Source organism: Montipora capricornis, chromosome 2, assembly GCF_036669925.1.
Source record: "Montipora capricornis isolate CH-2021 chromosome 2, ASM3666992v2, whole genome shotgun sequence".
Taxonomy (NCBI): Eukaryota; Metazoa; Cnidaria; class Anthozoa; order Scleractinia; family Acroporidae; genus Montipora; species Montipora capricornis.
In genome coordinates, this window is record NC_090884.1 from 20386232 (window position 1) to 20395149 (window position 8918).

The window sequence follows — 8918 nt, forward strand, 5'->3', positions numbered from 1 at the left end:
TCTCCTCGATCCAGCTCTCTCAAGAACATAATGTTAGTAATGGCGGACCATTAAATAGGACAGTTACAGTTAAAATAACGAGGTGTCTTTTTGAAATCAAGGCTTAAAACGTGGGTCACTTAGTGTTTTGAAAAATATGAATTGATTTTTTGGTCACAGGGGCACTTTAACCAAAAACAACAATAGCAAGCGTTGATAATTCACTGTGGCAAATAGATATATAAGCAATGCATAATGCATAATTCACTGTGACAGGTAGATATACAAGTAGAGAGATAGTGAGATAGAAATGCAAAGATAAGCAATCAGCATGAAAAGAATTGGTTCCGGGCCCGTATGTCTGCCATTGGAAAATAAATTCCTTATAAGGAGGTTTTGCAATTTTTGTAGTTTGTCACTCGCGATTGGTTATTCAATTGCAAGTCATCGGAAACTCGGCTACATTAGTTGAAATGTTTGAATCCGAGCCTTATAAATTTGTGTTGCTGTGGATACCTTTCCACATAGTTCGCTAATTTATAATGTGGTCTGAGTAGATGCTCAACTCTCAACAGGGTTGTTTTTCTACTCTGATATTAAGTTCGCTATGACATTCTGCAAGAAGCCTCTTTCGAGATCCGTTAATTAACCATAAACCGGCTCGGTTTTCACTATGTTAAGACTTAACTTATTTGCTTTGAGCCAACAGTAGAAATTAATCCTTGTTGTTGTTGTTTTTGTTTTTGTATATGAGTACTTATTTACTCTATGTAACCAGTTAGCTCTCGCCGCCATTTTTTTAGGCCCCTCTTTCTGGAATTTCTGGATCCTCCCCTGAGTTCAACCCTTTACTCTACGTATGTTCATAAAATGCAAAAACAAAAAAAAAAAAAAAAACGTGTTAAAAAAAAAAAAAAAATCTTTCAATCCTCTATACCTGTGATCGAAAGCCAAATTAAAAGTGCTTACGAGTTTATTCTCGAGTAGGCAATTTTAAGAGCCAGTCTCCGTAAGATCCTTGTATCGAGTTTTGCCCACAAAATTGATTTCGCTCATAATTTTTCTGTAGACTTCTTTAAATAGGTATATAACAAATATGAGACTAGTTGGGTAAAATTCGCTTCTGCAATCCTTTTTTTACCAATTTTCTTTCGGCATCGCATATGGACCTGAGATGCTTGTGAAATATGCGAATTTTGTCAAAATTCAGCCGATTGCTCCGGATAAAAGAGTGCGTCCCAAAGCTTTCAATTTACCAGTTATTTTAATTGAACCTTTATCTTTAAAATAATACAAGTTAGAATCATGGACACTTTTTTGTATAGAAAATCCGAGGGAACTCACTTAGCCCCTTGGACCCACTTAGCGAAACATGCGATTTTAGCCAAATTCAGTGGATTAAATCTCAAAAGTGGCTCACACTTACTGGCTCTCCTGTATATCATTGTGTAGTTCCATCCTTCAGCTACTGAATTGTGTTAAATGTTTTGGCTGCCATTCAGTTTCGGACCAGGGGTGAGTGGTGGAACTTGCCCTACGGGGCCATTTCGCCAGCGTTTCTCCATCGCTGTCCAGAAGGATTGTCAGAATAGAAAGCGAGAAATCGGGTATATGCCACTCGAAAATTGTCCATTCTTAAAGATTGCATAGTTTCAAACACTGTTTTCCATGTGGCTATGGTTTTAACCCAACGAAGAAGGGAGACAAGGCGGTGAACGTGGACTTATTTACTGTCCGCCATGTTTTTGGAGGGATCTGTGGAAGCAATGGAATGCGGAAATCTTTCAAATATTCACAGGTTATAAGATTTATTTTTTATTTGTCGAAAATCATTTCGCGTTTACAATATATTTTTTTCATCTCTCACTTTTAGTCATAGGATATTAAGCAGAAAGTCTCAGAAGTCTTCTTAGTCTGATCTAGGCCACGGGGATTGCCAATCGAGACTTTCGGTGCTATCATAAGTCTCAATCCACAGTATTGAGATACCTGAAACTGATAAACTACGATTCAAGGGAAATAAAGAATACGCGAAAAAACTCGCTGAACAGTCCGTATGTGAAGTGTCAATACGTCATTTTAAGCTTATCATTCCCTTGATCAATTATTTTTGAAATAAACAAACATGAAAACATCTTATTAGTCACCTTTTTTGCTTGCCAAAAATTGACATAAATTTATCTTACATGTAGCGAACTAAAGAATGAAGTTTGTCTTCTATTTCATATAAATCTTCCATCAGTACTATCACAATATTTTTCTGAACAGAAACACATCTATGTTTTGAATACGGACGTCAAAATTTAAAAGCGGGTTATACTATCAGAATTCATTAAAGACTGTTCGTCTTACCATTAAAGAAGTGTTAGGAGGTTGGGTTTAGGCTAGACTGATATTCCTTCAAGAAGCGCTTGATACGAACTCTTGCTTCAGCATGCTTAGCCCTGGCCTTACCAAATCTATACAGTGCCTGGCATCGGCTAACTTAGTTTTGTCAAGCTGTTTGTTGAGAAAGTTTGCTAAAACAAAGTTTTTTTATATCAAATTAAACACCTTATTGGTTTGTTCAAAAGGCGGATAACAACATCATAGAAACAATCGGATAGAACTTTTCAGTCACGAAGATTTCTAGCTATTATATACCGACTGTTTATCTCGGCTTTACGGCTTACTTTATTTCTCTGCTGAACGTGTGCAAGAACACTCTTCGAGCATCAATGTCAGCTTTTCAACAAGCACCTGCTTCCTGCCGTCCTTGGACTTGAAAGTTATACCGAAGTGCTTGCAGAGTGTTTTAAGCATTTTAACATTGAATAAGGCAATCATCTTCCTTTTGTGCAAGTCGTAAAGATTATATGCGTCGTAGTATATTGGATACTGAACTGACAAATTTTCGTACACTTCGCCCACTTGTTGTAACCAGTCGTCCTCTGAAATCAAGTCATCTATATCAACTAGCCCAGGTTGGTTACAAGGAGGCCCGCTTACTTGTTTTCGTTTTAAAGCAGACAGCGTCGAAAAGTATGATTGCATCTGGTTTCTTGTTAGCCATTCCTCTCTCGAGAATAGACATTTGTTCGCTTTTGTTGGATCATTTCGCATGTCCATTGAAACCTGCTGTGGGTCTGCTTCTGTCCAGATTGTTCTCCGACGTCAAATCGCGCCTTCAGATAATCCTTGACACGGGGAGAGTATCTTTTCTCTCCTGGTTTTTGAAGTGCCCAACCCATTGAAAAAGATGAGTTTGCCACAGAAGAAATGTACACCGTTGGTTTGGGACAATTGTCCGAGTGGATAGTAGAAAATCGTGCTGCCTAATCTCGCCGAAATTGATCGTATATGGATTCCTGGCTGGTTTTAATCTCATGTTGTTCATAGTCGAGATGGCTTTGTAGGGAATCAAAACTCGTAAGGCTCACAGCCTGCCTGTGGACATGAAAACATAGTCACACGGCTTGACGGCTCAAAGTCCTCTTCCTGGCAAAGTTGCAAGTACTGACTAACCGTTGTAGACCTCGTGGCTGTTCGAATTTAGTCGTTAGTGGTTTGTACAATTTGTGCATTATGATTTTAGGAATGTTAGGTAAATTGCTTTAAAGCCTGTGGAATAGTCATTTTCCAGTAAACATTGCGTGACACTCGACACCTCGAACTACTTGCACAAAACGAAGCAAATGTGAATGTCCCTTATACTTAATTTACCCTTTTCCCCCATTTATTTATGCCCAACCACTTCTTTAATAAAAAAATAGCCTACAGTAGTTAAAACAGAACAATTGAAAATACTTACGTGACCCCACTTCAACAAGGGTAAAAAAAACATCTCGCGGATTTCTTGTGCCATTTGCCAGTTAATTGGGTTTTTACAGTGAAGAGCAATCTTTATTCCTTCGTGGCCAGGATACTGATAGCATTTACGTGACCGCCAGTATATACCGAGATTGTGCCTATGGGCAGGGCAAACCACCATCTTTTATAATTCCTCATGCGAAAGATTAAACTTTCCCGCCCACTGCATAAAGAGCCAAATATTCGGGCACACCTGGAATATTCTATTAGAATCCGGCCTGTTTTTCCGTATTCAACTTGAATACTCGTGAATTACTCGAAGTGTTCGATAAATCATACGGAGCACGCTTTGGTAGATTTATGTTACATGAGATTTCCTTCGAAGAAACAGTCATCATTTATGACTCGAACATTTTCGAATACTCTCAGTTGTTCCAGAGTTTGCGACTGGAACACCAGATGCACGACGCCACTTCTGACGTGAGCGTTCCAGAATACTGATGGTTACGTCAAGTATGCTCTGATTTTCGAGAATCGCACGCTATGAATACGATAGTTGTCACATTTTTCACAGTTGAAGATGTATCGTGTCGTCAAGAACGGGATTTTATACAGGTAATATACACTACCGTGAAGTACAGTCAGACAACACGCTACGTGTTCCGAAGCGTGCGCCTGAGACACGAGTCTCATGCGAAATATGAAACGTGTTTATATTCGAACACTGACGCATAGATGAGGTTTTAAAAGGTATTCTAAACGACACACATCAAGTGTTCTGTGGTTTTTCGACTGGGAAACGAGAGTCATGTGAAGTATGAAACATGTTCATGTTCGGATACTGGCGCATTCGTGAAGCACTGACGACCCATACCAAAGCTTGTATATATATCCCCAAGACGGTGTTCAAACTGCCGAGTGGAACACACTTTTTACTTCCTTGATCGATTCCTTGGATTCCTTACAAAACCCACCCAAAAGAGAAAGAAAAAATACCAGGACAATATGCATGTTATCCCAACAAAAAGCGAACAACTGCCATGATGACATCTTCATTTCATTTCAAATAATTCTTTATTAAATAAATTTAAAAACCTTATATTGTTGCTTGTTCGTGTATGCTTAGTTTCAAGGGAACTATGGACGAATTTATTTTACATTAACAAGTTAAGATCCTACATTCTAAAAAAGTGTTAGGAACCATCTGAGAAGCAAAACCTGTGAAACACTAGAACATTATTGTACTTGTATCCAAACTTTATACTAGCATCTAGATGCTGCTTTGTTATGAAAAAGCATAATCTGAGAAGCAAAGTCTCAAGAAAAAACACTTATTTTTCGTGCAAACTTTATAACTAGATGCTGCTGTGTTATGAAAAGAGCATAATGCAGCATTTGAGATGCAAAGACTAAAAAACACTATAACATTTTGTATGCAACCTTTAGAACTACTGCAGATGCTGCTATGTTATGAAAAAGCATTATGAACCATTTAAGAGGCTAAGTCTAAAAAACCCTATAACATTTTGTATGCAACCTTCAGAACTACTGTAGATGCTGCTATGTTATGAAAAAGCACTATGTACCATTTGGGAGGCTAAGTCTAAAAAACACTAACATTTTGTATGCAAACTTTAAAACTTAGGGTATTCTCTCACCAGTATTTTCAACTGTTTAAAACTTAGGGTATTCTCTCACCAGTATTTTCAACATGAACTACACTGTGTTAATAAAAATAATGTATTAATAAATCGAATATGTTATTCAGTATCTTTAAAACTGTGTATGATCTATTCAGAGTCACTTTGGATGGCATGTCTCTGTCTCCTAGGAGAGCGTGGTGTGTGTCTATGTTGCCTTTTTCGCTTGCCTTTACCACTTCTATGCGCGATAGAGACTGGTGTTGAATGCTGTTCGGGGGTTGGGGTGTGGTTGTTCCTTTCATCCTCCTCCTCTTCCTCCACTGAGTGTTCGCCTCCTGATGCAGGCTCAGTGTCTGCTAAAGCCCAGGCTACATTATGCCTGGGCATTTGCCTTTCCGATGGCACACCCTCAACTCTTGGTACACGAGGCCTCAGGTCCTCTCGCTGGCTATTGTTTATCTGCTGCTGGAGTCGTTCCATCAGTACACATGCCCTTTCCGACCTCCAGATTGGACGACGGACCACCCACTTCCCCTTGTTCACTCCAACACCATTCTCCTCGTCACTGACGTAATCATAATTCAGTGACTGCAATAATTCCTTTTCCTTGTCATTTGAAACCTTTAAGCGTGCATTAAACAGCTGGAAGTAAAGAAGAAATAATTATTTAATGTAAGTTATCAGTATTATTGCTTAGTAATAGTTATTTATTCAAACCTAATTATTCCTTTCAGTTCCTAGTACTTTGCACACTATGAGAGCAGTTATATTTCTGAGGGAAGTCCGCACTAGACATTTAATAATACTGACTAAAAAAGTAATTTCTGAAAGAAAGACACCCAAGAGACGTTGTCACAATACAGAGAGTCGTGTAGTCTAGCACTCAATATTACGTAGTACTACACTGTTTGTTTCCTACAATGCACTATCAAATTTACTGAAACCCCTGATAAAGGGCGTTCAAGGACAAACATGAAGTGGGCCCTTGCAAATAGCCACATGGTACAAATCTGTCATGCTGAAGAGCAAGTACATGTAACACACAGGAACAAAACAGGAAAAGTTCATTAATACCCAAACATGTAGCTTGCTCTTGGCATAGTGGATTTTGTACCAAGTGATTGTTACATCTACTTGTAGTTGCCAAAAACCCTTGTCTAATACCAGCTAACCATGTTCATGTAAAGAGGTAACAATGTATCTGCCCTACAGTGCAAGTCATAGGTGTCTCCTATGAGAGAGTTGACTGTTTTATTGAACTTTTGTTTGTTTCAAATGAACTTTTGTAAAATTTAACATGCAAGCACATACAAAATGTACCTTGATACAATGATACATTAAGAAAAATGCAAAATTTACCCTTTTCCTTCTTGAACGTAATTTGTTTTCCTCCTTTTGCCGATCTGCTTTCTGTTTGTTCTCTGGAAGGGATTGGTTTCGTAGTATCTCACAACAGCACCTGAAAGGAGCAGTAATAGCATTACATTGCTAAGTGTTTTTAGGAGGGTTTCTATTTGTTATTTTAACTACACTATACCATTTATTTTCTTATTTTAAGGATTTAACGTCCGTCAAGAACCATTACAATTTGTGATCTTCCCTACACACTTGATCTTGATAAGTAACTTTTCATGGGATAATCATCTTTACTCTTATAAGGTAAAAGAAGCTTTAATTTAAAAGAACAGAGAACTATTATCTTACGTTTCACCATCTTTAAAGGGTATCCCTTGTCTTCATGAACAAACTGCTCCCCCAATTCATGGCGCACTGATGAGTTGTGTAATGAAAGGACACTGCAAAATAGAGTACAGTAAAATATTATAAAATAAAGTGCTGTTTTCTCTCTGTGAGATTGTTTTGAGGTTAACATGCTAAGAATCTCAACATTTCAGATAGTTTCACTGTCCCATAAAGACAATTTTTATTTAATTTTTAAAATAAACATCGAAAGATTCAAAGATACCCGACTTGATAAAATTTGTATAATTTTGTTCAGCAGCCATCCCCAAAAGAAAGCCCTTATGAAAAGGATGGTGCACAACACATCATAGCTGGAATCTTCATAAGTATGTGTACTTGCACACTCAGTTTGCAACTCAGTCTACAGATCATAACTCTAGTTACAAGAGGTAGACCAGTCTCCTTTCCCTCCCCAGACTCTTGCAATACCGATCACTCATTCTTTGAACTTGGTAACTCTCTCTATGTTTGATTACCTGCGTGTGTGACTGTTTAGAAAAATAATACCCCCAGTAGCTATTTCACATGTACCTTTGCTCAGGCTTGTACTGCTTATCCAGAGACAAACTGTTATGGAGAAGGTGAACATCTGCCTGAAGGGAAAGAGGGTGTACAACTTCCAGCTATTAGAGACCTTTAGATAGCAGTAGAACTTAGTATGAAATCAAGTGCAAGTGCGACTTCCGATTTTAATCCAGTTACATTCCCAGAGCACTGACTCCTCCCTCTCCCTGGCCAGTTGAATTGGAGATCCAATACGAGATTTTTGAGAAACTTGATAATCACAGGCCTATTTACACGATAATGACATGCTGACTTGTGTGGCTGATTATTTTTACTGTTCAAAGTTATGTGGATCAGAAAAAATTCAAGGACTTTCAAGGACCAGGAATGAAGAGCCACTTCACAGCTTTCTGATGTTCTGATAAGTAGCTTTAGTCATATTTGCAAGTGATACTTTGAAGAAATCAACAAAACTTATGTTACCTTTGGAAAAAACAGCAAAGAAAATTACCGAGCAACCAACAACCACAACTGCAAAGCACGTAAAAATATGGGGATCTTTTACCGCTTTGATTTGGGCGTGCGGGCATTGCGATACGAACCCGATGTCGAGGCATGACAGATTCACAACCACATCAGATCAAGGGTGTTGTGCCTGTCGGCAAGCCAGTCCAAGGTGAAATTTGAATGGATGAAATCACATGGCATCACGACTGATACCCGCGAAACATATACGGGCTAGGGGACATTCGTAAAAAAACACGATTAAAAATGTGTCCTTCGTTGGAACGCAAAAAGTAATATTGTTCCAGTCATGCTCCTGCAATATGCCCATACACTTCAATTTTTAGCTAAGATATCCGGACAGATCAAATTCTTGTAGCATTACAAGGCTTTTGGCTTAATTTGCACGCTGGATGCCCTTGATATTGGATAAAATTTTCCAGGTATACGTCACGGTTGTGCAAGCCATAAATACTCTAGAATTCTATACCTTTGCCGTCAAGATCACGTATTCAAGGATAAACGTATACACGCGCAGATTGCACATGTTTTGAATTCATAGCGTAAATTTGCTTCCAGGAGAATGGTATGCACCTCAACTGTTACCTTCTTTCACAAAACTCGTTTAACGAAGGGTTCGCCTTCATACTCTAGGGCACGACGATGTGTGGTATACTTTAACGAAAATCCAGGAATGATTATCAACGGAGCGTATTCCACCATATTCGATTCGAATATTTCAGGTGTACGTCACGT